Genomic DNA, 21,637 nt, shown 5'->3' with positions numbered 1-21,637 from the left:
TTTTGGGATTTTCAGGCCTGAGTCTATTTTTAAAACTCCATCTCCTGAACAAAGGCAGTGGATAAAAGAAAATTTGTTTGTATCTATATGTTTTTAATTTATGGGTGGGGAACTCGAGGGTGAATTTTTCTTAAATGTTCCAAATTTTTTTTTTAATCAAATAAATATCTAAAAATGTAACTCACTTTCTTGCTAGAGAACTAAAAGATAAAAGCAAAGAAAAATAATATTATGCAAGAAGATGACAAATTTCTCAGTGTGGTACACTTCCCTCCTCCTCACCTCTGCCTTCTCTCAACTCTTAGCTCTCACTCCTCAGCCCCCACCCCTCACCTAGACTCTATTATTTTTTTACCTAAAATATTAACACAGAATAACAGAAGAATTAGCAGCAGCCACAGAAGGAGACAGGCTTCCCTTGTGGCTCAGCTGGTAAAGAATCCGCCTGCAACGCAGGAGACCTGGGTTTGATCCCTGGGTTGGGAAGATCCCCTGGAGAAGGGAAAGGCTACCCACTCCAGTATTCTGGCCTAGAGAATTCCATGGACTGTATAGTCCACGGAGTTGCAAAGAATCAGACATGACTGAGCGACTAACACACACAAAGGGAGACTTTCTTAGAAATCATTAACACCAAACAATCTGGAATCCAACTTCTGTCTCATTTGACTAACTTTTATTTCCATTTTATTTGGCCACACTTAGGCACTCACTTCAATATATCCATATTAGTGTTCTTGATGGCAACAAGAAACAAAGCTCACTAACTTGTAACCAGCAAATGGAAGTAAAGATGTCCAGAGAAACCACTGTTAAACAAGTTCAGCTTCTTATTTCAGAAGTGTCCTATACTTGCTGTATGCTTGGATACTAAAACAGAGAAGGCTTTACAATAGAGGGAAAGATAGTCATTTAAATAAATGATGTTGGGAAAACTGGACAGCGATGTGAAAAACAATTAAATTAGAACACTCTCTAACATCACAGATAAAAATTAAGACAAAATGGATTAAGGACCTAAATGCAAGACTGTATACGAAAAAGCTCTAAACACTCTTTGATATCAATCATAGTAATATCTTTTTTGATCTGTCTCCTAGAGTAATGGAAATAAAAACAAAAATAAACCAGACAATTAAACTCAAAAGCTTTCATACAAAGGAAACCATAAACAAAATGAAAAGACAACCCACAGGATGGGAGAAAATATTTGTAAACTATGCAATCAACAAGGGATTAATCTCCAAAATGTAAAAATAGTTCATGCAGCTCAAAATAAAAAATACAACACCAAATCAAAAAAAATGAGCAGAAGACCTAAATAAACTTTTCTCCAAAGAAAACATACAGATGGCCAACAGGCACATGAAAAGCAAATCAAAACTACAATGAGATGTCACCTCACATCACTCAGCATGACCATCATCAAAAAGTCTACAAACAATAAATGTTGGAAAGGGTGTGGAAAACAAGGGAACATTCCAACACTGCTGGCTGGAATGTAAACTGGTACCGTCACTATGGAAAGCAGTGTGGAGAAAACTAAAGATAGAACTACCATATGATTCAGCAATCCTACTCCTGGGCATATATCCAAAGAAAACCATGGTTTGAAAGGCTATATGCACCCCAATGTTCACTATAGCACTGTTTAAAATAGCCAAGACATGGAAGCAACCTGTATGTCCATCAACAGATAAATGGATAAAGAGGTGATACACATATACAATGGAATATCACTCAGCCATAAAAAAGGGTGAAATAACGCCATCCGCAGCAACGTGGATGAACCTGGAGATTATCATGTTGTTGTTGTTTAATCTGTAGCCCGCCAGGTTACTCTAAGATTTCCCAGGGAAAAATACAGAAGTGGGTTTCCATTTCCTTCTCCAGGGGATCTTCCTAGCCAGGGATAAAGGATCAAATCTGTGTTTCCTGCACTGCAGGCAGATTCTTTACCATTGAGTCAAATAAATCATAATTCAATATAAAAGTAAAATTTTTAAACAATACAATAAGGAATGTTACCAGTGTGATTGTTCTACATGTATATAGATCAAGTACCTAATTCCCTAATTCAGCAACTTTATTTTTAAGCAAGGGCCAACAGTTTTATAAACTGATTTGTAAAGAAGAAACGCTTCAGCAATCATTAAATGAGAGAAAAAATCTTGATGTGAAATAATTCTTACAGTTTTCTATAAGGGTCAAGAATTTACACATCTACATGTAAAATGCAATGCTGAAATGGGGAACAGTCACTATAACACACAGCCAGTCTCTATAGTTTAAATGTTTTCAAGTTGCACTCTTGCAACACAAAGTGCTAAGTGTTACAAGTGCTCCTATTCTAATCTATTTTTAACTCCTACTTCTGGTTAAAGGAGGGAATAACACAAAAGGTTCAGGAATGGTATCTGGCGCTTAATTGTTTCCTTCTCTTTTCCCTTTCAAAGTAAGAGGACTAGGAGCATATTTCTCATTTTCTTGGAAAAATTATCAAACCTGTCTGAATCTCAGTTTCTTCGGGAGAGGAAAATAACACTGCCTCATCCAGTTATTGAAAGAAATAAAAGATATAACAGATGTAAATAGCTAATTGTAAACAGTTGCTCAGTAAAGAGTAGTTATCACTATTAGCACTGCTAATGATAATATTTTTTAGAGTTGTTTGTTATAAACTATCTATCCAAACTTCTAATCTTTACAATATTCACCAAATTAAAATCTAAATAGACAAACTCTCAGATCTGTTAGGTGTTATACAGAAAACCTCAAAGGTGATTAAGGACATTTATGATTACATGTTTCTAAAATACATTTGTTCAAAGCTTCAGTTTTGAGATTTTAACAATAAAGTGAATTATCCACCTATATTCTAGTTGGTTCTTCATCAAAAATGACTTTCCAAAAAGAAAATCCCATTTTACCAATATAAAAATTCTAGTAGTGGCTGGTTGAAATATTTGAGAGCTTGTTGAAAAAGAGCTCTTGGGGTAGTTAAGTTGAAAATGCCAAGGAAAGATAATTTCATGCTATTTTTTTTTCCCCAAGATTTTCCACTTTAACATCTTTTAAACTTATAATTTAGCTACACATTATTTTTTTATTGTATTTCAGTCTTGGAGGCAGGTAGAAATTATCAACCAACCAAAGACCTGGAACTACCAAGAATTCTGGTTCTCATTCTAGTACTGATTTAGTTCTGAAATTACCATTAATTAAATTAGGGTAATAACTTGAGCACTTTCAGGACTGTACTGGCAAGGACTCCTCTGCGTCATCTTTGCATACCCCCTCTCCTTCTCTCCTTTCCAGTGCTCACGTAACACTTACGGAACTGAATTTATCACAGTGAAATTGCTTCCATCAGACAGACTATTCATAAAATTTAACAAAAAATAATCATAAATGACTTTCCTACAAAGTATACTTATTTTCTTTTTCACAACACAGTTCTAATTGCCTCATAAAAGCCTATGAAATTAATTTCTCCTGGTTTTAGTCACTCCGATCTCTTGAGTAAACCAAAGGGAGCAAGGACTGAGTTCTGGAGAGCTCTGTTATTTAAAATGCAGTTAAAAGTCCAAAGAAGAATCCAGTCAAGGGCACTGAGAAGAAAGGTAGATGATAAATCAAAACAGTGTAATTTCCTAAAGCCAAGTTTTTTAAAAAGGTTCAATAAAGAGGGCGTGGTCAGTTGTGTTAGACACTATTGACAAGCAGAGTAAGATGAGGACTGAGAATGAATGACCCAATTTGACAAGATGGAAGCCAACGTTGGCCCACAAAGGTATGGTTTCAGGTGGAATAGTGAAATTGAAAACTTGATTAGAATTGTCATAAGTATGGGAGCTGAGACTGTGGAAATACTGAGGTTTGCTATAAAGGATGGTAAATAAGTTGGTAGCCACAGAGGGCGTAGAAGCAAGGGAGGTTTCTTTTCTCCTTTTGTTTAAGATTGTTGATTAATAACAGAGTACATTATAAAGAAGTCTGAGTGACCGAGAGTTGATGCTTTTGAACTGTGGTGTGGGAGAAGGCTCTTGAGAGTCCCTTGGACTGCAAGGAGATCAAACCAGTCAATCCTAAAGAAAATCAACCCTGAATATTCATTGGAAGAACTGATGCTGAAGCTGAAGCTCCAATACTTTGGCCACCTGATGTGAAGAAAAGACCCTGATGCTAAGAAAGATTGAAGGTAGGAGCGGGGGGACGACAGAGGACGGGATGGTTGGATGGCATCACTGATTCAATGGACATGAGTTTGAGCAAGCTCCAGGAGATGCTGAAGGGCTGGCATGTTGCACTCCATGGGGCACAAAGAGTCAAACATGACTGAGAGACTAAACAACAACATTATAGCAGAGAAAAAAGAAGACGTGTAACGATGCAAGACAGAGAAGAGGCAATTACAGCAGTAGAGTTCTTGACAAAGTGAAAATTAATGGAGTCCAGTGAAAGTCAAGGATTTTCCTAAAATAAAGAGATGCTTTCATTGCATCTGAAGGCTACAGATGTGGGTGGGCTGGTTGGAGGGAAAACAGCTTTACCTTCTGATTGCATCTGCTTTCCCAGTGAGATAAGAAGCAAAATCATCCCCTGATAGTGAGGAGCAGGGAAGAGGAGTTGAAAATTTGAGAAGAAATAGGTGTGAAATAGTAATCTCTGAAGAGAGAAAATAAATCAATAAGGAAATGGGAACTGTGATTGACTGAAACAGCATTAAGACCCACTGAGACACACAGTCATAAATTTAAAAGAGATCAGTCAGAATTGTTAGATGTTTTTTTCCAGCCATCAACTCCAAGCTTGGGAAACATTTACTGAATGTTTATCATCTGCCAAGCACTGCCTAAGCATTTTACCTTTATTAATATTGTGATCCCACAACAACCCTATGAGTTGGGCACTCATGAGAAAACTGAGGTACAGAGATGTTAAGAAACTTTTCCAAGGTCATGTAGCTAATAAATATTGGACCCAGGATTTAAGGAGATCACATCTTTAGCCACTAAACTACCATATTTTTATGTGAATTGTTAGGATTAAGCAATATCAATTTCTACCATTTAAGTAAGGCAGAGACGGACGCAAGGAAGGCATGGATTAGAAGCACTGTTGTAATCAAAGAATTATCATAGAGACAGTGAACTGGAAAGAGAGGAGAGGTGGTTGATGACTGGGATGTTAGAAACTGAGATTTTGAGAGCTGTATAGTTATTCATAATGACAAAATCTAAAGTGTCACCATAAGAATTGGCAACGAAGCTCGAGGAGAAGGACAAGGAAAAGACTGTAAGAGAAAAGGTCAAGCAACTAAAAAATATTCAGGCATTGGATGGATTTTCCACATGAACAATATTGATGGAAAGAAGAATGTAAGTTAGATGTTAAATTCTTCACCAAATGAGGAAGACTGACCAAGATTTTACTGTAGGAAGTAAGGACATACATAGTCAGTAGCCTTACTCCAAATATAGGTTACCAGCCTGTCCCAGTTTGCCTAGAACTTGCCCAGTTTTAATACTGAAAGTCCTATATCCTGGACCTCCATGAGCTAAAGATTTTAAGAGAGAAGCAAGAATGAGCTATTTTCTGAAAGATGTAATAAAAACATACCTACTCCATCTCCAGGCTCTGTGTGATAATGGATGTTTTAAATTTTAAGTTAAAATAAAACTGTCATGTGCCAGGTAAAACTACTTTAACTCCTCATCTCAGAATAGGATGCTTTGCTCACATTCGCTAATTTGTTCGAGGCAAAGATTTCCAACTCACTTTCCTTCCATTTTGCCTGACCTGTTCCCTTAAGGGCAGTGATCCTGTTTCCCATCTCGTCAAACCTATTATGCTCTAAAAGCTAGAGCTAATTTCCTATGATCAATCAGTGTTCTAAGTGCCTGAATAGGTTCAATGGAAAATATTGTTCGGCTGACAAAATCATATCCCACTAAAGAGCATGAGCACTTGGGAAATGACTGATATTGCAATATCACCTTAATCCCCCATGTCTGAAATGAGAAATATCTCTGCTTCAGTAAGATCTGCATCTCCCACCCCACTGTTTCAAAGACTTCTAGGTCAGGGAATGGAGAACGACAGCATTTCACAGATAGGAAAAACCTGAAAGATACTTTAGGCGTGACTAAAGAGTCATGGAAACAATCTTCTTTGATTGAATCCTTGCATGATCTTTCCACTCAGATAATGCACTAAACATAGTTTCGCCTGGCTGCAAATACTGCATGATATTTTCCAATTTGTTTTATTACATGGACAAAATCTGTAGCATATCAAATGATTTCAAAATAGTATATGCAAAGAGAAAGGCTGAAAGAATAATTGAAAAATAATCCAAAAGTTGCCATGAGAACATTAGCCTGGTCTGAGCTGTCTTCCAGGTCTTTCTTGCCTTTTAACCGTACTCTTCTTCCTCCTTGCTCCTATCACTAAATTTCTCAAAAGCAAAGCCTATATTTCTTCAGCTCCAACTCATTCCTTGGCTTGCAATCTGACATCAGCCCATATTCTCTAAAAAGGTCACTAATTACTAATTTAAGAGTCATTTCTAAGAAAATCCCAGTTTCCTATACTTGGCACTAGTGATAAAGAACATGCCTGCCAATGCAGGAGACGTAAAAGATGGGATTCAATCCCTGGGTCAGGAAGATCCCCTGGAGAAGGAAATGACAACCCACTCCGGTACTCTTGCCCGGAGAATCCCATGGACAAAGGGGCCTGGTGGGCTACAGTCCATGGGGTCTCAAAAGAGTCAGACATGACTGAAGCAACTTAATACTTTTACTATTTTGAGCATATAAGGAATGAACTATGTAACTAAATATGAGCTAATTTTTGTAGTATGTGTGTTAGTTACACACATTATAAATCTAAAAAAAAAAAAAAGCCCTTTGATAGAAACCATATATCCTAATTTGAGGTTTAGACTTTGATCTTTATAAATTTAGCACCCATCCCTCCTTGAAATTTCAGCAACACTTAAAATCATTTGCTATCTCTTCTTGAAATTACCTCACCCCGTCCTATATTTCAAACTTAACTGTCAACTTATCCTACTTATCCTACCTCCACCAGAGGTCTGACTTTCTTCTCATTGACTTCTACAATCATAGTAGCTTCTCAATTGTCTTAATTGCCAACTTCTGATTTATCTAGAATATTATTGCCTGATTAATCTTCCAAACTCAATGTTACAACATCCTTTATCCAGAAATCTTTAAGAGCCTCCTACTGTGCGGCAAAATTTATGTATTCTGCTGATGATACTTATCTTACAATCAAATCACACCTCTTAGATCCTAAAATCAGAAATAAGAAAGTCATGAATAATCAAAAATAAAATAAAAATAAAAATTACCTTGGAAAAGTCCTTCGACAGGCATTCCACTGGAGATCACAAGTTTGTTCAGGACAACAAGTTTTTCCTCCAGCATTGGAACAGATTCCTGTTTCTTTGGTTGAGCACCAGATGAAGTAGTTGGCTTGCTTTTAGGGTCCATTATATATGAAAAATGCATATATGCATATCTTTAAAAGTTAGAATCACAGTCAGCTCAGTGATATGCTTGAACTTGAGAGGCCCCACAGAACAGAGACATGAGGGAACCACAGATTCACGTATTTCCTGCCTTACTTACTTCAGGTAATCACTGAATGATGGACAGTATTGCCAGCACCATTTAAGTTGTCATTTTTCTATTTTATTTCTGGGATTTCTTAGTTTGCTTCTGTTTTGCTAAGATGATGGAAGTCTAGGGCTACATCCTCTTAAAAGTTATCTAGATACTTTACTTCTCCCCACAAACTCTGAAGTTTGGAATCATGTCATTCTTACTTGTGTATTCTACAGCACTTAACACTGTTAATTGGTCTATTTTAAATATAATAATAAAATAATATCAATAAACTCCAGTGGAGGTAGTAAAATAGACTTATAATTGCTATCTATATTTGATAGCCAAAATACATATGTTAAAGTATATATTTAAATACATATGTTTATGTTCCAAAATAATAAGAATAATCTAGAGTTACTGTATTAAATTAATGTGACCCTATAGACTGTAGCCCACCAGTTCCTTCTGTCCATGGGGTTTTCTAGGGAAGAATACTGCAGTGGGTTGCCATTTCCTCCGCCAGAGGATCTTCCCGACCCAGGGATCGAACCCATGTCTCCTGTGTCTCCTGCATTTGGCCGGCGGATTCTTTACCGCTGAGCCACCATGGAAGCCATTAACTTAATAATAAGGAAATTACTGTACTAGGTCATCATGATTATATTAAAATCAAGGGAAATTTTACATTCCTACATTAGATAAGGCTTGCCAATGTTATTTTAAATATACACCATAAATACACCCCCAAGATATCCCAGAAATCATAATTATACCACCCTATGTAATCGAAGGGTGTCACTATAGCTGTTCGAATATTTACCTTGGGGAAGTCGATGTTCAGAGCTGCTTCTGGGAATCAATTTAAATAAACTACCCTGTGCATTTTGACGGACATAAGAAAATAAATTTTGGACTGGCTGCCACATCGTCTAGATACCTGTATTGGATTCTTCCTGAAATTTAGTGATAGACTCTACCCTGTAGCATCCGAAAGTGCACACTTGGCAGGTTTGAGAAGTCATCTTGAGTTGGGGCAGTGTTTGTGGACACACCCCAGGAGGCACCCAAGGGAAGTATGAGGGCGACTCCAGGTGGTGTCACACAGCCTTTCTTCCCTGGGCAACACCCGCGGAGCTTTGAGAATGTTCCTGGGAACATAGATCCCCCGAGGCAAGGTTAGCGCTTCTAACTGCCCACTAGAGGGCTCAGGGGGATCGTTAATGCACGCTGCCCTCTGGGGGTCGCGGAAGGAAACAGCTCCAGGGCTGTGAGGAAATCTACTTGCGGACACCAACCAGCATCCGGCGGCGCCGAGGCTGAAATACTGGAACATAGAGAGATGGGCCTCAGTTATTTGAAGCTAGGTGAAGATGTCTTCTGGGTCACTAATGCCTGACTTGCTTAGTCGAGAAACAAATTCCCGCCTAGAAATTTTTACTGGTATTCGAATATGTTGCCCTGATGGAGGAAAACTGAATGTCAGAATTAGAAAATAATAAAATATAATATATACTGGCTTTGAGATTAGAGAGATGTATTCAAATTCTAGCTTGGCCGTTTACTAGCATGATATGATGAATAATGTACTTGATCTAATTTTCAGTTTCCTTATCTGGAAAAGGAATAGTGTTTGGTAGAGACGGTACTTCAAAAACAAATATTCGATAAAGGAAGTTGTACTTGTTTTTTATTTTTATTTGGCTTAATACAACTGGAATCTCTGAGACTCTGGGAGTATTCAGTGCTGTCTCTAGCTACCTTTGATAAAATCTGGCATTTCTGTCAGGATCCATCCAGACTCCAGAGCAGTAAGAACGAGACCTGGTGAAACGTGAGGTGCCCCTGAAAAATCTGCTGCTCCTAAACCTGCTGTGTTTTGTACTTTGGGCGTTGAGGTTTAAGATTTCTGATGAATATCAGATGGTAGCCTATCTTTCTAACCTTTTCCCACTTACGCAGTCAATATGTATAACTGGAAATTTCATCTGCATGTCTGATACCTCAGGTTCCTCAACGGACCTGTGGCCTCATCATGAATTACAGACGCCAGAACCAGCAGTGGGAAGAGATATAGTGGAAGGGTCAACCTGCCTAACCAACCCCTGCCAGTTTCACCTGGTACTGATCTCTGTACCTAGGCCCTGTGGAAAGGACATGTGCTTAGAGCTTTGCACTTTAGTTTTTTCTTTCCATCTTCTTTTTCTTGTAATAGTAATGGATTTCCACTGGTCCACATGTTTTACTCTTCTGGAGTCCCAGATAGCCAGGAGCATGTATTTTCAGAATATCAACATGGGAGGTAAGTGGTATGGTAATTACTTAATGGCCCAAGAATTGAAAAGGATAATAAATAGTCCTTACATGTAATACACTAAAATTTAGACCTTGTTAGACCTCAAAGTGTCTAATAGATGGACACCGATATTCATCTTAAAGTATTTAAAGTACTTCCATCTCCTCTCTGATCTCAGTTTAGTAGTCTACGCTGCATAAAAGATATTGATTTATAAATTAATGAATTTGTTGAGGAAGAAAATTTATTTGACTGGATGTTTGTCAATATTGCTATTTAAAAAACTGCTCAAATACTGCACTGGTACATTTTGTCCTACAAAAATAAGCACTCTATCATTATGTGAAACAGAGAATTTGCCATAGCAGTCAGTTATAAAAACTAATCTTTGAATTACATTGAATTAAACATCAAAGGATTAAATGCCAGAAACGGTAACAACAGAGTTTTTTCATTTCCGTTCAGTTATGAAACTGTAACTCTGGAAAATGTTTTTTCTCGGCGTTTACTGCTTTTTCAAGTCATTGCCATCAAATTTTGACATAAACTATTTCAGGCACCCAATTTAGAAAACAAGCAGCTATTAAATGTCCAAAATGTCTATTGCCATAGATGGTTTAATAACAGAATATTGTTAATGTGTTAGTCTCTACCTCCTAAAAAGGTAGGCAGTTCAAGGTGTGTTTATTCATTTTTACAAATATATTTCCCTATTCTGTCAAAAAGATAAGCATAACTCAATTGAAGCACATCAGAACTGTGCTTCCTTATACCATATACTGTGACAAACGGTAAATAAAATGAACTTTCTATGAATACATTATGCATGGGGCATGTTCCCAGGGTTGCATATAAAGAGTATTTTAATGACATACATTTTTCTAGGTAACCGAAAGCAAGCTGCTATTTCAACAATCCATAGACTGCATATAAAGCAGTTTTAAAGTGTCCTAGCACAAATTCAGCAACCTTGGCACCTGAAATATTGACATGACAACACGGTAACCTTCATCTAGAAAATTATCCCCTTAGGAAATTATGTTGGCCACCATGGACTTCTTTTTAATACTTCAAGTATTTATTGTCATATGAGTAGAATGTCTATTTCAGATTTCTTCATGTGGCATCTATCACGGCATGTCCTTTAGCTATAAATGCACATATACAATTATTATTTGATAGTTATATGAACAATTGGAAAACACAAAATAGAACAAAATTATACAAAAATTGTATAATTTAGTAGGGAAAATAACAAACAAAAAACCATGCATAATGTAAAAATGATCACAATACAGTTTATTAAAAGGCTGGATTTAAATAAAGAATAATCTTGATTTCTCAGAAAGAAAAAAATATATTTTTAGAAAACTCTGGAAGGAATTCAAGAAAATGTTAATAATAGATATCTTTTGTGAGGGTGCATATTCTTTCTTTGTATCTTTCTGTATTTTTACATTCTCTACCATAAATGTTCATTGTTTTTTGGGGACAAAATAACATTCCTTTTAAACAAACCTACCAAATGCCAAGCTCCATTCTAGGTGCTAGGTGTACAGCAGAAAACAAAAAACTAAGTCCCAGCCCTATTCATAGAGATGTTCTTCAAGGGTGTGTGGGGTTGGGGCAGGGGGTGACAGACAGTAACCAAATAAATGTGTAAGTAAATAGAACATTAGTATTATGAAGGGGGAAAACACGTTAAGAAGATAGGGAAATACAAGGAATGGGCAAGTGTGATTTTATACCGGGTGGTCAGGGAAGGCTTTGCTAATGTGTCAACATATAGGAAGGGACGAGGAGCAGAAAGCGAAGAGTGCAAAGTGATCCAGGAAGAAAAAACAAGTGAAAAATCCATGATGCCGAAGCGTATCGGCATGTTTGAGCTGGAGTTCAGAGTGAGCTAGTATGAAATAGTACGTAATGAGCTCAGAGGAGTAGCCCGGAATCAGGGCTTGAGACATTGGCAAGACATCATCTTAGGGAGACCATGTAGGCCTTTATTTGATTAGAGATGAAGTAGAAGATAGATAGTTTACTTCTGGCCTCCTATTCACTCCTCCTGGAGTGAGAAGAAGATGAGCTCCAGGCCATCCATTCATTACCAGCCTCTTGTTTACCTTTCCTGAGGCAAGAGACAAATGGACTCCAGGACTACATCTTTATAACTGGATTCCTGTTTGTATTTTGAGATCTACACTTAAATATAAAAGCCAGCAAGAGGAACTTCCTTGGTGGTCCAGTGGTTAAGAATCCACCTAGCATTGTAGGGGATGTGGGTTCGATCCCTGGTCAGGGAACTAAGATTGCCACATGCTGTGGAGCCACAATGAAAGACACTGCATGATGCAGAGAAGATCCCATATGCCACAACTAAGACCTACCTCAGTCAAAGAGATAAATACATATCTTTCAGAAAACAGCAATAGGGTAAATAATCAGATATTGGGCATTTTTATGGCAGAGACAGAGTGGGACTAAGCCCTGTTAAAAGAGGAGGGAGGTCACACACCTTGCATCCTTGGGGCAAAGGAGACATTTCACATGTGCAGAAAGACTGCTTGGTGGTCAAAAGGAGGGGGGCACCACCCCATGATATGTGATGCTAATACATGATCCCATAGGCCTCTGGGCTAAAATCCACCTTGGAAAAATGCCCCACACTCCTGTTGGGGAGGGTCCTAGGCAGGTCAGTTGTGGAAAAAGAAACCAAATTAATTGGTTAAAGGTAAAGACCCAGAAGAACTGACCTATATAAATGATTTAAACACTTCTTTACTGTACTCTTCCTCGCTGGGGGCTGGGAAGATCCCCTGGAGAAGGAAATGGCAACCCACTCCAGCATTCTTGCCTGGGAAATCCCATGGACAGAGGAGCCAGGCAGACTAGAGTCCATAGGGTCACAAAGAATTGGACACGACTGAGTGACTTCACTTTCTTTCTTTTTCTTCATCACTGAGGGGACGCACACACCCTTTCTTTCTGGGTGTGCGTCTCTGCCTTGCTTCTGTCTTAACAAAACAAACTTTTCCTGTGTGCTCTCATTTGCTGTTATGCTATGAACTATGTACCTGCATTTACAGTTTTGCCTCTGTGAGAAATGCATTTTTCACTAGGGGCAAAGATCTAGGGAAAAAATAACTTCTAGCCTCTAGTTCTTGCTGGTCTGGTGGTTAGGATTCCTGGCTTTCATCCAAGCTACCCAGGTTCAATTCCTGGGCAGGGAATTAAGATCTCCATGTCACCACCTCAGTGAGATCACGAACACCCTTGCTACAGTGTGCAAATAGGCTGCAAAGAGCACAGGTGGAAGCTGGGAGACATCAGAAGTTGGAACAGAGATCTAGAGAGACATGAAGGTGGTTTGGATCAATATGGTACCTGCAGTGGTACCTGAGAAGTGATCAGATACCAAAGGACACTCCACAGTTAGGATGAACAGATAAGGGCTTTGGGGCTTGTTCACGATGAAGTAAAAGGGTATATTTGTATAGGTTAATTGTATGTGTCAACTTGACTAGGGGATGTGGTAAAACTGGGAAAAACACTTCTGGGTTAGCATTTGCATCTGTAGACTGAATGAAGTCAATGGCCCTCACATGACCTAGTCCTCTGAGGGCCTGAGTAGAACAAAAAGGCAGAGGACAGACTCATTTGCTACCTCTGCTTGAACTGGGACATCTCAGTCAGCAGGGTTCCTGGTTCTCAGGCTGAGTACACCGCTGGCTTTCTGTTCTCTATCTTGCTGACAGCAGATGGTGAGACTTCTCAGCCTTCACAATTACATGAGCGAATTCCTATAATTGTTATTAAGTCCAAGTTCGGGTCTGCTCACTGCATGACTGGCCAAGTGTCAGGAGACAAGGTGTTGAGCCAAGGAATAGAGACTTTATTTGGAAAGCTGGACATCCGAGAAGATGGCAGACTAATGTCCTAGAGCACCATCTTAGGGTCTGGATTGTTCTTGCTGTTCAGTTGCTCAGTTGTGTCGGAGTCTTTGCAACTCCATGGACTGCAGCACGGCAGGCTTCCCTTTCCATCACCATCTCCCAGAGTTTGCTCAAACTCATGTCCACTGAGTTAGTGATGCCATCCAACCATTTTGTCCTCTGTTGACCCCTTCTCCTCCTGCCTTCAATCTTTTCCAGCATCTGGGTCTTTTCCAATGAGTCGGCTTTTCACATCTGGTGGCCAAAGTATTGGAGCTTCAACTTCAGCATCAGTCCTTCCAATGAATATTCAGGGTTGATTTCCTTTAGGATTGACTGGTTTGATCTCCTTGCTGTCCAAGGGAACTCTGAGGAGTCTTCTATGGCTAAAAGATACAGAGGGTCTGGATGCCAGTTTCTTTTATAGAACAGAGATGGAAAGGAGGTAAGGATATAAAGTAAAAAGACCATAAGTTTTGCAAAGTATCTCCAGCTTAGTTAGCATCGGAAAGGGGATGTGTTAATTTCTTCTTTTTTTGCAGCCATTCACAGGTAGGCAGGGTCACAATGTCTCCTCTGTGAGCGGAACAAAGGCACTTTAACATTCAGGCAGAGGGGCAGGGCTTCTTGAGGCAGATCATTATACATGCTTATAGCTATAGACAGTATCCTTTTAGTAATTGTAATATTAATAACAAAAGCAACAAAAAGATCCAATACAGAGTCAGATTTTGCTCTTCCCTGTTATATATTAAATCTCCTCATGTAAGATGTATATCTGTGCATGCGTGCTAAGTCACTTCAGTCATGTCTGACTCTTTGTGACCCCATGGACTGTAGCCCTCCAGGCTCCTCTGTCCCTGGGATTCTCCAGGCAAGAACACTGGAGTGGGTTGCCATGCCCTCCTCCAGGGGATCTCCCTGACCCAGGGATCGAACCCTCATCCCTTACTTCTCCTGCATTGGCAAGTGGATTCTTTACCACTCGACCCACCTAGGAAGCTCCATAAGATAGTTTATTGATTCTGTCTCTGGAGAAATCCTAACGCAGTATATTTCCTTTGATGAAAGGTCTAATGTTTAATAACTAGATGGCTCAGTTTTCTACCTCTTAGTGGTCAACAACTGGTCTTAGTTTCAACAACCTCCTGGAAAAATATATTGAGTTCTTATTTTAGCACAGGAAGAATTAGTAAAATTTTACTTTTTTCCCAATTATTCATAGGAAGACTTTAACCAGGTTAAAATCTTTTAATGGTTAAAAAAACAGGTTTTTCACACGATCTACATTCTTGCTAATTGTTGAAGAATTAGTGTCAGACATCTAGCGAAGACTCAGACAAGCTTTTCTAAAATGCAATAGTCATCTATTAAACATTCTAAGATTCCAAAGTGAGAAAATGGATTTTTGCATCTTAAATAAATGTCTTCCCTGTTTTCAGAGAGCTAGTTTAGAGATGGCCACATGCTAACCCATGGGATAGGTTTTCTTAGCAGAGTGATTTAAACTTCCAGTTCTTCAAAAAATAATTCCAAAGGATATTGAAAAAAAAAAGTCACCTTTGTAAAAAAAAAAAAAAAGGCTACATTTTAAATGTCATTTTCAAAATATGGAGTAGAAGAGTTCAAAAGCTAAAACTTCAGATTTCAAAACAAATGGCTTAGGTTGAGACCCTGCTTACCCTGAGCTAGCTGTGTGACCTTGAGCCTGTTACTTAAGCTCTCTGAGCCTGTTTTCTCAATTGTAAAGTGTTATGAAAGTGCATGCCTCTAAAATCATTCTGAAAGGTTTATGAATTCCAGAAGTCTCCTGGATATCAGGGTCTGTGCTTTCCTTTAGCCCCCAATTTTTCACTCCAGCCAAGCTTCCACCTTTTGGTATCCCAAATGTGACAGCTCCTGATTACTATGCCTAGATGATTTATATCACAGCAGAAAAAAAGATATACAAGAAGCATCCTTTGAAAGCAGATACTCATTTCTAGTTCTCTTTAGTGCTGCTAATCTTCAGCTACACCTTCCCAGTTCCTGGTTATTGAATTGTTTGCAGTGTTAACTACGTTTATCCAGCTTCTCCTTTCTGCCAGGCACAATTTTAGGCACTTTCATTCATTTATCTCACTTAATTTTAACAGCAACCTTAAATGAATGGTGTTCTTTTTCAAAAGTAGGCACAATACTGATCCCCAAAGGTGTCCATGCTCTAAATATCAAGTCTATAGTTATGTCATCTTACATGGCAAAGGGGACTCACAGATGTGATTAAGGTTAAGGATCTTGAAATGGGGAGATTTTCCTGGATTGTCCCAAGGGGGTATGAAGTCTCTTATCAGATTTCTGACCTCCAGAACTGTTAAGATAGCAAATTTGTGTTGTTTTAAGCCAATAAGTTTGTGGTAATTTGTTACAGCAGTAATAGGAAATCAATATACATCCTTTCTCATGTAATTTTAAAACTCTGTGTATGGTTAGGCCACTCAAGATAGCTGTTCTCTTGCTCTCTGTCCACCCTCTGCTCAACCAGTGCCAGCTTCACCAAAACCCTACTCACATGACAGACCTGCCTACATACTTCTCCCTGATCTAGCTAGTGACTGTCCTTATCAAAGGAGTGATGAGGGCTGTGCCCCTCCATTAGTTTCCCTGGTAACCAACCAGTCAACCTGATGTCAGTTTCCCCGTAGCTGGTAATCTCTCCTCCCCAGGAGCAAACACCGCTGCCGTGTCTGCTGACACAGGGTGGGGGGAGGGATTGTTGCTGCAGGACCTCGTTTTCAACAGGTAAGCTCCCCTTGTCCTTCAAACCATTGATGTCTCTGTCACCTGGTTCCAGCCTCCTCCTCCAGCCTTGAAGCTAGACAAGCGCAGGCCTTGCAGGACTGCATGCTCCAACCCAACACATAGAGAAATAAATTCTGTTCTAACTTTCGCTCAGCCTCACTTTCTGGGTCCCCTCTCTTTTCACTTTGCCATCAGCCTTTGTTGTCTCAGGTATAGCCACTACCTTTTCTCTAATGCCCTATCACACACGTGTTCAGTTCAGTTCAGTCTCTCGGTCGTGTCCGACTCTTTGCGAACCCATGAACCTCAGCATGCCAGGCCTCCCTGTCCATCACCAACTAACGGAGTTTACCCAAACTCATGTCCTTTGAGTTGGTGATGCCATCTAACCATCTCATCCGGACTGGAAAAGGTCAGTTTTTCATTCCAATCCCAAAGAAAGGCAATCCTAAAGAATGCTCAAACTACTGCACAATTGCACTCATCTCACACACTAGGAAAGTAATGCTCAAAATTCTCCAAGCCAGGCTTCAGCAATACCTGAACCGTGAACTTCCAGATGTTTAAGTTGGTTTTAGAAAAGGCAGAGGAACCAGAGATCAAACCAACATTTGATGGATCATTGAGAAATCAAGAGAGTTCCAGAAAAACATCTTTCTGCTTTATTGACCATGCCAAAGCCTTTGACTGTGTGGATCACAATAAACTGTGGAAAATTCTGAAAGAAATGGAAATACCAGACCACCTGACCTGCCTCTTGAGAAACCTGTATTCAAGTCAGGAAGCAACAGTTAGAACTGGACATGGAACAACAGACTGGTTCCAAATAGGAAAAGGAGTATGTCAAGGCTGTATATTGTCACCCTGCTTATTTAACTTACATGCAGAATACATCATGAGAAATGCTAGGCTGGAGGAAGCACAGGCTGGAATCAATATTGACAGGAGAAATATCAATAACCTCAGATATGCAAATGACATCACCCTTGTGGCAGAAAGTGAAGAACTAAAGAACCTCTTGATGAAAGTGAAAGAGGAGAGTGAAAAAGTTGGCTTAAAGCTCAACATTCAGAAAACTAAGATCATGGCATCTGGTCCCATCACTTCATGGGAAATAGATGGGGAAACAGTGGAAACTGTGGCTGACTTAATTTTGGGGGCTTCAAAATCACTGCAGATGGTGATTGCAGCCAAGAAATTAAAAGATGCTTACTCCTTGGAAGGAAAGTTATGACAAACCTAGGGCATATTAAAAAACAGAGACATTACCTTGTCACCAAATGTCCATCTAGTCAAGGCTATGGTTTTTCCAGTATTCATGTATGGATGGTGAGAGTTGGACTACAAAGAAAGCTGAGCACCAAAGAATTGATGCTTTTGAAATGTTGGAGAAGACTCTTGAGAGTCCCTTGGACTGCAAGGAGATCCAACCAGTCCATCCTAAAGATCAGTGCTGGGTGTTCACTGGAAGGACTCATGTCGAATCTGAAGCTCCAATACTTTTACCACCTGATGTGAAGAGCTGACTCATTTGAAAAGACCCTGATGCTGGAGAAGATTGAGGGCAGGAGGAGCAGGGGATGACAGAGGATGAGATGGTTGGATGGCATCACCAATTCAATGGACATGGGTTTGGGTGGACTTGGCAGTTGGTGATAGACAGGGAGGCCTGGCGTGCTGTGGTTCATGGGGTCACAAAGAGTTGGACACGACTGAGCGACTAAACTGAACTGAACTGAACTGAAGACATATACATGTATACCAGACAGAACTATTGTGATTACCTTCACTTTACAGAAGAATAAATAGAGAATTACAGGATTCTGTAACTTGTTCAAAATCTCGTTGTTTCTGAGAAATAGAAACAACTAGAACCCTTATACTGATACTTGTCAGGTGGAAGGAGGAAATAACTGTGAGTTAAAAATACAAAAAACTGTCCCTCTCAATGTCTACATTCTAAGAGGTGGCTCCCATTCACTGAAGAAGACATCCCTGGTTCAGAAAGGGACAAAACTTATCTAATCCTCAAAAGAATTTATATACATTGCAGAGAGGAGAAAGTACTTTAAAAATACAAGTAAACGCTCTAAGCAAAAGAAGAATTCTGTTTCACTGTTTGCAAAAGGAAACATTCAACCTCTTACTTTTTTTATGTCCTTATAACTACATAAAAATTATGTACATATGTGTGTTTATGTATACATACAGAACTCTACAAAAACTATCTTTATATATGTGTATATATATGATATGTTAATAATTATGTATTTTTAAATGATGACAAAATGACTATAAGGTAAAAAATGGCATATAAAAAGACTAGATGGTAAAAATATACCAAAAATTTAGCATTACTTACATCTGCATATGAAAGTTCTGTGCCATTTTTATTTCCTTCTTTCTACTTAAAAGTATGTTGAATGATTTTATCACAAGCACATATTCTGCTTTTAGTTGAAAATAAAAGTTGAAAACATAGTTTAAAAAAATATTGAAAAATATTTCCCAAGAGTTCTCTGCAAAACTTCCCCATGCCATTTTTTAAATTAAAAATAATGTGAAGCATTCAGTACAGTTCTATATCATGCTTTGTTTTCTTGGTTTCAGAGTGGTTTACTATCTAGTAAGGCAGAGGCCAGTGGTGAATGTCTCTGAATTTAGTTTCTATAGCTGGCAGTGTTCACATGTCAGTGAAACAGAAAAGTTGATTTGTTCTTAGCATGATGAGAGCAGAAAACCAGACACAGGCTCAGTGGCAGAATGGATGAGTAACAAAAGTATTTCATAACCACAGTGATTCAAGTAACAGTAATGAAGCTATTTTCAAAATCAGTCCCTCTTCTGAATGTAAGACATTTAGTGCTGTTCTTTTATCACAAGAGAAATGGGTTTCAAACAGGGCAGGGCTGGAGTTCAAATATAGGGCAATGTGGCTCAGGGTAGTTAAACACTGTGTTCTATAACTACCAGGTTCTTAGGTAGAGAAAACACTGGAAGAAAGAGTGTAACTGTAGGAAAATTTCTACAACAGTGACCTATTGGATTAACTGAGCTATGTGGGAGTCAAGGGGACAGATAGGATATATTCAGTGACTCCTTACCCTCATCATCTAAGTTCTTGAATGTCTCCAGAAAATAACACTAATCCACTTCTAATCCAAATCTGTTGTAGATGATATGCAGCATCAGAAATGGCTATAAAATCTTAGCACAAAGGCTTATTTATTTATTTTTTTTTTCAGAAAAGTTACCTAATTAATTAGCATTGGTTAGTGTGAAAAGATCATTACCCAGGGACATTCTCCAAGACAACTGATTGTGACTCTTCAAAAATGTCAATAATATGAAAGACTGTTAAAATGAAAGCCTGGAAACTCCTTTCAATTAAAGAGATTCAAGAGACAAGACAACTGAATGAAACATATGACCGTTGATTAGATGCTGAATTTTTTTTAAAGGGAATATGAGGAATATCATCAGCACAATTGAGTATACTAGAGTATAGACTGCATATTAGATAATAAGATTGTATTAATGTTAAAAATGTGGGTGCAATAATGGCATTGCAATATACAGGAAAGCATCCTAGTTTTTAGGAGATAATTCTGACATACCTAGGAATGCAGAGGACTGGTGCTTGCAACTTATTTTTAAATGATTTTGCAAAATGAACATAAGTACATACACATATATGAAATGAAGTAGAAAATAAAAACAGCAATGCTAACAAGTGATACACCCACAAAATATTCTATAGGTGTTTTTTCCCCAATTTTTCAAAATAAAAAGTTAAAAAGACATCTAATCCTCCAAGGAAAGTAGGGCTCCATTTCCAGGTCTATATGACTTTTCAGATTTAAATAGACTAACCCTAACAGAAGTATCTATTTGCTAAATTATCATCCACTTGGAAAATACCTATAAACAGTATGGAAATATCCAACACCATCACTGGCTCTCATTAATCTTGAGGCAAATTGTATCCTTTAACATTTGTGTGAACTTTCAAAGCAGAAGTAAACCTCAGTCAAATTTTCAAACTGAAATAATTAGGAAACTAAACAGTGAATGTTCAAAGCACTCTAACAGTTTCCTGCATTAATAGAAGAGCTTTGAAATGCTTAGCCATAATATTCCTGTGGCTTTTTACAAGGATTAAAGTTAAATTTTTTTTTTCTTTTAGTAATCTATGCAACAGTGGAGGGAAAGGGGTATAAAAATCATTAAGCAGAAAATCTTCAAGAATTATAGTCTTTAGAAATTCATTTCTGTTATTTTCTCCCTACAGCTCTCCTGCACAAGAAAGGACTGACTGAGGTGGTGCCAGGAATTTTTTACTACAAAATGTTATGATGCTTGTGTGGCTTACACATCCAGACAACATCTGGCACACCCAGTTAAGACGACTACAATTAGTGAAGGGCCTGCTAAAGCTATGACACATTGAACAGTTAAATCATGATTTCTTTTAATGATGATGAGCTCAGTTTGGAGTTAAGAAAATATAATTTCAGGCTTTCATTCCTTATATTCCCTGAAAAATGAAAAAGAAAATATATTTTTCCCCATACTGTAATTCCCAAAAATTATTATTAAATTTCTACTTTATTGTGTGACTTGAAAATGTGTTTGAAAGCTAGTTTTGCTCTGTTGCTGAATCAGTTTAGTTCAGTCGCTCAGTTATTTCCAACTCTTTGCAACCCCATGGACTGCAGCACACAAGGCTTCCCTGTCCATCACCAACTCCCAGAGCTTGCTCAAACTCGTGTCCATCCAGTCGGTGATACCAGCCAACCATCTCATCCTCTGTCATCCCTTTCTCCTCCTGCCTTCAATCTTTACCAGCATCAACATCTTTTCCAATGAGTCAGTTCTTCACATCAGGTGGCCAAAGTATTGGAACTTCAGCTTCAGCATCAGTCCTTCCAATGAATATTCAGGACTGATTTCCTTTAGGATGGACTGGTTTGATCTCCTTGCAGTCCAAGGGA

General features: G+C 38.5%; 1 protein-coding gene and 1 long non-coding RNA gene across 2 annotated transcripts in view; one reads left to right on the top strand and one right to left on the bottom strand.

The window, feature by feature from the left end:
• The window catches only part of NELL2 (neural EGFL like 2), a 433,912-nt gene extending 426,449 nt beyond the window's left edge, over nucleotides 1-7,463 (bottom strand). The window contains exon 1 of the mRNA XM_070454537.1: nucleotides 7,382-7,463. The gene's annotated coding sequence lies outside the window, so the exon portion shown is untranslated. The remainder of the gene's footprint in view (nucleotides 1-7,381) is intronic.
• A 1,357-nt stretch (nucleotides 7,464-8,820) lies between these two features.
• On the top strand, nucleotides 8,821-21,285 carry LOC110141965 (uncharacterized). The gene is made up of 3 exons (XR_002315193.2): nucleotides 8,821-9,004; nucleotides 9,853-9,939; nucleotides 20,935-21,285. It is a non-coding gene; the product is annotated as an uncharacterized lncRNA (long non-coding RNA).
• Nucleotides 21,286-21,637: the final 352 nt, after the last annotated feature.

This window comes from Odocoileus virginianus, chromosome 24, assembly GCF_023699985.2.
Source record: "Odocoileus virginianus isolate 20LAN1187 ecotype Illinois chromosome 24, Ovbor_1.2, whole genome shotgun sequence".
In the NCBI taxonomy this organism is placed as follows: Eukaryota; Metazoa; Chordata; class Mammalia; order Artiodactyla; family Cervidae; genus Odocoileus; species Odocoileus virginianus.
Note: the sequence above shows the minus strand (reverse complement) of the source record. Positions and strands in the feature narration are given on the sequence as shown.